Raw genomic sequence first — 8,000 nt, 5'->3', positions numbered from 1 at the left:
TCTCTTCGCTTACTTAGGGAAGGGGAGCTTAAAACATAAGTCTAACACTTAATGAGTGACATTTGTAGGAAAACATTTGGGGAATACAAGTACATGCATAAATTCATTTTATAAGATCAACTTCACAACACCTATCCATTGGAAAAAAATAATAAACATCTCATTAGCCTCTACTTATGCTTTTGCTAGGACATTGAACCTTTTCTATGTATAGACTACTGTGATGACTTATTTCATCATCAACATCCCTGAAGGTTACATATGCAACTCCAGTTGCATAAGCAGTCAACTCGAATGCAGACCTCCCAATGCATTCGTCCATCTTCTCAACGTGCATACCACTTAACCATGGTTGCCTGTACTCTTATGTGCACATAATAGCTAGCTCATGATAGAAATAAAGCTAATGATTTACTCGCATACAAGCATTTCATTCAAGCACATACAATAAAAACTTTAACTTGGAAACATACTTTCAAATACTCATGCTTTTCTTATAAATAGTAAACAAGTTAGCATGACTTGAATGAGAAGCTTTAGAAATCTCTATTCTTTTTCTTTGGAAGGGTCACTTACAAAAACTAACCTTTCCTCCTAACCCCCTTCTTAACGTCCTTCTTCGTCTCCTCGCATTGATAATTTCTTGGTAGAGAGCTTCAACACTTAAAAATCTCTTATGACTTCCTTTGAACTCATAAGGCCTATTTATACTAATCCTAAACTTGATTAGTCATCCTTAAACTCGTCTTAGCTTGTCAACCCCTAACTTAGTGCCTCATACGTGCAGATTTAATATTTTCTCTAATCATGCTTAACTTGACGTGTTTAGCTGATCAGGTTTAACTCTTAACCAGCTCCTCTTCGCCTAGCTCATCTTTGATAAATTTGTTAAGTGTTTGTTGCCGCCTTCCTCTCTCAAAATTTTCCTTTTCGCCTGGCTCTTCCTCGCCTAACTCCAAAACACTTACTAAACTATCCTTCTTGCATAAACTTGTCTTAACACCTTGCCTAGTTTTATCACACGTTTTTCCCTTTCTCGCGTTGTCTAGCAAGAACACATGTTCTTTCCTTAGAATGCGTAGCACTTATATTTAGTAATTTTTACAACTTTCTTCTTCATCTCCTATTTCAGAACGTGGGTTTTATAGCGACATTGTAGCTTGACGCTAAAAAGGTAGTAGCTTCAAAATGCTGAAGCGCCACAGTGCCCCATTCAAGCACCCATCATGCTTGATTATGCATAGTCAGCGGTCAAGTGTTGTGGAGAACAAAACCAAGCGTCGCGACTCCAAACTCTAACAAAATAAAACGCTCGCTCCTGCGCACCCCCCTTAACTGACCTATCGGCTTATTTAAGTCTCATTTTTCTTTGTAATTAGAACCAAACACTCATTTTTTTTCAATTTCTATAAAAAGTACTCTTAAATTAATTGTAAATTCTCTCTACAATTCAATAAAATTTTCTCAAGATTCTTTCAAGAATGACTATATCTTTTTTGTTCAAATTTTTGCAAAGTTTGTGCTTAAGTTTCAACTTGATGCAAACTAGAACATTGCTAGGTCTGTAAAGATTGAATCGAAACTTACATTTGCAAAGCTTAAAGACTATGCTTATGCTTATGTAGTCAGTATTTTTATTTATCTTTTGCATCCCTTATAGGTCTTTTATTAAGAACCTTGACAGTACGAATCTTGACTTATTTTGAAAAGTTCATTTGTCTGCTTATTAAGAAAGTGACTTTTGTTTGACATGTACTTAATGTTTATGCTTATGCTTATGCTTTTTTCATAATAAATGTTGACTAAGGTTCATTTTCATCAAATTTGTAAGTAGTTGAAGAATCTGTGGACCATGGTATCGATCAAGTTCATTTATGCGTCAATTTGATTAGATTAGGTCACACATACATGTAATATTACAATTAATTTATCTTTTGGATCATTGTAAAACTTTTACCAATAATGTAATTTACATTTTTGATTATTAATATAAAAATCTTTCTAAACATATGTTGGTAATGTTGAAATTTAATATTTAATTTTTTTTACAAGAGAAATATATGACAGGAAAATATGTATTGCAAATTGAAAAATAACGATACCAAACAAGTGTCGACATATAAGCCTTTATTAAACAGAAACAGTGTCATCAAATCACATTTCTTGACAATATATTGGTGTCGAGTTATAGATAACGATGACACATTTAAAACGTCAATGTAAGGGTATTAATGACAATATATTGGTGTCAAGATATAGATAACGGTGACACATTTAAAGCATCAATATAAGAGTATTAATGACAATATATTTGTGTCGAGTGATAGATAACTATTACACATTTAAAGAGTCAATGTAAAGATATTAATGAAATATATTGGTGTCAAGGTATAGATAATGGTGACACATTTATTGCGTCAAGGTAAAGGTATTAATGACACAATTTTGATGTCATCTAAGCATATTGAATGACACATTTTTTGTCGTTGAATAACCTTTCTTGGTAGGGGCTTCAATGACACAAAAAATTTATCGTTGAAACTCTTTATAACGCAAATATTGCATCGATAAGACCCAAATTTCTAGTAGTGTTGAGGCTACATTAAAGGTCATGGGCAACTAAAGGTACCCTTCTTGGAAAATAGGCGTTCTTAGTAAAATTCTTTGAGAATGTATGTCTAAATTGCTTTTTAGAATAATCTCTGGGTTATTTCCTATCTTGCTTTATAAAGAACCATTTTCTTGTTGGCTTGATCACCTAAAATTAATTTTAAATGCCACTTCTAGAAGCATTTATTCTAGGGTTAAAACATTAATTTTAGAGGCGTTAAGCACAATCTTGAAGCATGATTCTTTGATAATTTTAGAATAATTCTCTAAATGTTCATGTCACGCCCCACCCTAAATGCCACTTTATGCGACCATTTGGAGATGTACCGCCTAGATTTTCAATGCACACCTTATGCGAGATAGCACGTTGAATACCTAATAAGCGGAACAACTCTTCCTTTTGTCTCCTCGTGAAGCACTTCCTTGTGAGCCTAAGAGACCTTCACATCTTTTTCAATGGAACACTCAATAAATAACACCGTAGAATAACTTAAAACTCCTTCCCTTTATTAACTTAGTGTGTATAAAAGTACAAATTCACAATTTACAACTTTTTTTTTATGTAAAAGTAAACCAGCTTTTGAAATTCTCACGTCCTTCTTCTTCCCACCAAGGCACAACATACCTTCCTTCCTTCATCCACCGCCTATTGTTGTCTTCTACGGGGAGGTGTTTAGGAGCATAAGAATTACGATCTCATTCACCTCCTTGTTTCGCCAGCAATCCAACTCAAGGAGAATTTTTAAGGCTTCCTTTCCCTGGCTCAGGTCCTTCACACTCCTTGTCTTCGACCCACAACTGTGACGCGTCGAATGATTCTTCAACCGGCTCCTTAGATACATGATGATATGTCATGGCTAGCATGCCATATAATACCACAAAGTAACTTTGCCTATCATTTATGCTACATCGTTCGAGGTCGTGCCTTCGCTTAGCTTCCATACCTAAGAACCTATGGAGAGAAAAACTCAATACGTAAGTCAATCGAACTTAGTGGATGGGGAGTTTGGGAAAATCTTTCTGGGTACATGGTAGAAATGGCAATATTAAGGTCAAACCACCTTGTATAGGTTTTATTGCATATGGCCACAAACACTTCACTTATTAGCACAACCAATGCCACTGGTACCACGCGCTTAGATCCTCTCGTCATTCATGTTCAACACTGGAACCTAAAACTCTCCCTTCGTCGAGATCTAGGATTCACGATTTATCAGCATCATGTGAGTTACTTGGAATTTTCTTTAGTGTCTTACAATTAATCTCACTTTCTTACGTCATTTCAACCCTACAACCGGGAGGGGTGAGCTTCCTAGCTACCTTCCTTATACTATGTCACAGTAACGACAATATTAAGAAGTAAGCTTCAAGGGCAGATTACCCTCGCGTCAATTAACAATAGAAAACTCGATCATATATGAAAAATACAATGCAAAAATGCTATTTATAAGGAAGCACTCATAGAACACATACTCATAATTCAAATCCAAGCACAGAGAGCATTTACCATAAATAACGACTAAAAGGGGGGGGGGGGGGCAATGTCTCATCGCTTACCCTTAACATGATTTATCACTGATTAGTGAAACATCTTCCAAACACAACCACGGAGGAAAGATCGCTAACATATAACGTTAGAACATCACCTTTCCAAAATGAGGATCATATCAATAGTTTAGAAATCACATTCAAAACTAATTAACCATTCACAACCGTTTATAAACCATGCTTTATCACCTTAAGAAGAATATTCATTTTCATGGAAGATAGTTACCTTTCGCTGAAAGACATTCATAAACCACACTTATTTTTAGAAAACGTTCAAGAAACGGATTTCATCATTCACAGAAATAGGGTTCACAAGGCATACTTACTCATTCACAAAAGGGTAGTGAATCATAGGTATATAAATCACATTTATACTTTCAATAATGCTTGTAAAACAAGATAGCGTAAACAACAGTGTATCATTCATAACAAAACATATAGTTCATCTTGTCACTCATCGCATTTATATAAGGATTACCCACAAAATTACTTGGTCTCCATTCCTTCCTCCTCTACCTTAGGATTTCTTTCGTCAAGTGGTTCTCTCAACGGACTGTCTAACACTTCGGGTTTCTCATTGACTTCTCTATTTTAGCAATCTATTACTTCCCAACCACTTTTCCTTTTTGGGCTTTAGTCCTATTTATAGTGGGCTCCCCCTACTCATGGGTTACTTCCATGCTTTATGTACACATGTCACTTTGCTTAATTTGTTGTGCCATGCAACCACCCCAAAATCGACACTTAAGCTATCCGTCAATGGGGATTAGAAATTCCCTCGAGACGCACACCTTATCTCCTTGGAAAGCCAACTTTTTAATCACCTAACCCTCCTATCTTCTTAGGAAGTAACAAACATTTATTTCCCTCAGCGAGTGGTCAAGTCATCTTGACAGGACACTTATTTGCCTTCATTTCCTTAGGCATAGACACTTCTTCTTGCACCATTTTACAGAATGCCTAACTATTGGTGTCCCACGTGTGCTTCTTTATCGTTGTCCATTCTTATCGCGTCGCTTACCTTCTCGCAATAGAACCTAGACTTACACATTTCTCTCCCGTTTCCCCACTCTCTTTTTGCTTTCTTTCTTTCAGGATTCAACACTTATTCAAATTTGATCTTCCATCAAAGGTCCCTTTTCTTTCGGATCAGAGCCTCACAGTTCATCTATTGAACTGTCTTTAATTGTCAATTTAAATTTTTTTCAAACAGTCTTTCTTTAGAGAGAGGCATTCCTTGAGTTATAAAGTCTCAACATGATTCCTTTGATCTTTATGCAATTTTAATTGTAAGAAATTGCTAAGATGAAAACATGTTCATTAAAGTTAGAATGAACTTTGATGTATGTCCTAATTCATTTTTGTAGGACTATTGGTTCTTGGACAATTTGATTGAGGATTCAGTAGAAGAAATCTAGCCTTTAATGTCGGGTGAAAAAAATAAAAAATGAGCTTTAATGTCGGTTTCAAAAGGTGGACATTTAATATCGGTTTTAAATCGACATTAAAGATAAAGCTTTAATGTTGGTTTAAAATCGACATTAAACATCCTGTTCTTTTAGAACCGACATTAAAGCTCCTTTTTATTTTGTAAAAAATTTAATCTTTCTCTCTCTTCCTTTACTCTTCTCTCAAACACACGATTTTTCTTTCTCAAATTTCTTTCATCTTCTCAATCTCATCATTTTCTTCCCCTCTCTTTTCCAACAGCTGCCGCCACTACCACCAGCCTTGTAAGTTTCTTCCATCCGTGTTGTCGTCCGATGTTTTCTCCAGATCCGATGTTGATATAGGCTATATTTTATTTCATCTACAGTTAACTCTTGGTCACAATATTTCCATGTTGTTGAGGCTGCATTGAAGGTGTAGGGTTTTATTTTGTTTTTTTTTCTTTGTTGCATGTGGATTCACGCACCAACCAGCTCTTATGTGATGTGGCTTTTGCCTTGGACCCAACCCAAGGGCTTGAAAACATTCAGTTTGAATTCTAAATGTCCTTATGCACACTTTAATGTGTTGTTGGCTTCTATAAGTGTTATTTTGGATGCCTGCATTTGATTTCATGCGTCTTGCTGGTGTACTTTTATGGTTTTATGGTAGTAAATGAGTTCATTTAGGGAGCTTTTACGAAAATAGTTTCTATAGAATACGTGTTACTTATTACATAACCTGTCATGGAACTTGGAAGCTTAGTTATAGTAAATAGTCGAGAGTGGTAAATACAAGGCTTTGTTTTGTTTTTTGTTTTTTTTATTATTATATCTTTATTTATCTCTTACTAGATTTCGGGCTATGAAGTTTACATTTTGGAAGCTACGTATAAGAACCCTGCAGTAAGTCCTTTTCTCCTCCTATCTGTTGTTATTCATTGCTGTTAGAGAGAACAAAAGTATCAGAAAACCAAGGTCTAACATGTTTTTGAAAAACTGGGAATAAGAAACAAGAATGCTATGAAATGGGCCCTCAATGTCCCATTTATTTAATTGCTAGCTCCAGTCCGGGTAAAAAGTTGAAATTATTTTTTTATGACTATGTGTTCTATGCTACTAGAATTGAGGCCTTGTCAATTGAAAACTAGGACATTTTTTCCTTAAAATGTTTTCTTCTATGGGGCATTAGGGTTGTGCAGTAAGGAATGTCCATGGGTTCAACCTTGATGATGTACAAAAGATGTTTTTCTTTCTTTCTTTTTTTTTTTTTTTTTGGGACTCTATTACTTTTATTTGTGAATTTTGCCCAGTGATGTTGAGATTATGAACTACGTACGATTTTTGAGAACTAAATTGTTCGTTGTTTCAAGTTGGGATTTTGAGAATATGAATTATATGTGTTTGGGACTTTTCAGATAGTGAAGTTACTCTATGAATGGTACGTCGTAATTAAGAAAGGGTTTTCTTTTTAGGAAAAAGGTATTATCCAATTTGTGGAGTCCCAGATGAGGAGTTTTATCTAATTAATTATGTTTTGGATTCACATCTTTTTGAACAATCAATCTACATTCCAACACCAACAGGTTTTGTTTACACTTATACTCTCAACCATAATTTGTCCAAACATCTTCAGATATGATCCGATTTGTTTGATTTCATTCGCTTCCAACCATTCCTCTTCATTCTGTTTCTCATGATTCATGTTTCTTTTACTCTTTGATTAGTTTTCTTGGTTGATTTTACTTCTTAGCTCAAATGCTTTATCATGATTCCATTGCGATTGCGAATACCTGACATCCATTTTGGAGCACCATTTTTCTTTTTTGTTTTCTCTTCTACAGCTTGTTTGAATCCCCCGCTTTATTTATTCATGCACTTTGAAGAAATTTGGCTTATGAATCACTGATTTTCAAAGGGAGAATGAGTCATTTTCCAGGGGATTTTAAGAGACTTGAATCAGGTGTGGTGTGTGTGCGCATATTGAAGTCGCTGTTTGCAATTGCATGCATATTTCAAAAACCTTATCCTTTCCATTTTCTTTTGTAGCTAAAAGTAGATTGAAAGATTTATTGCTTCAGATAGATAGTCTACTTTATGCGGATCGTGGTGCCCCATATCCCAAATGGGCATGCGCATATTGAAGTCGCTGTTTGCAATTGCATGCATATTTCAAAAACCTTATCCTTTCCATTTTCTTTTGTAGCTAAAAGTAGATTGAAAGATTTATTGCTTCAGATAGATAGTCTACTTTATGCGGATCGTGGTGCCCCATATCCCAAATGGGCATAAGTTTCTTTAACTTCATATTTATAGGATTGCGATCTGATCGTTTAGAAAACTAATCATGACAATAAAAGTATTCTCAATGGCAATGGAAACTAATAAAAGTGTACATAAATATAAAAATAATTC

This window comes from Cucumis melo, chromosome 12, assembly GCF_025177605.1.
Source record: "Cucumis melo cultivar AY chromosome 12, USDA_Cmelo_AY_1.0, whole genome shotgun sequence".
In the NCBI taxonomy this organism is placed as follows: Eukaryota; Viridiplantae; Streptophyta; class Magnoliopsida; order Cucurbitales; family Cucurbitaceae; genus Cucumis; species Cucumis melo.
Note: the sequence above shows the minus strand (reverse complement) of the source record.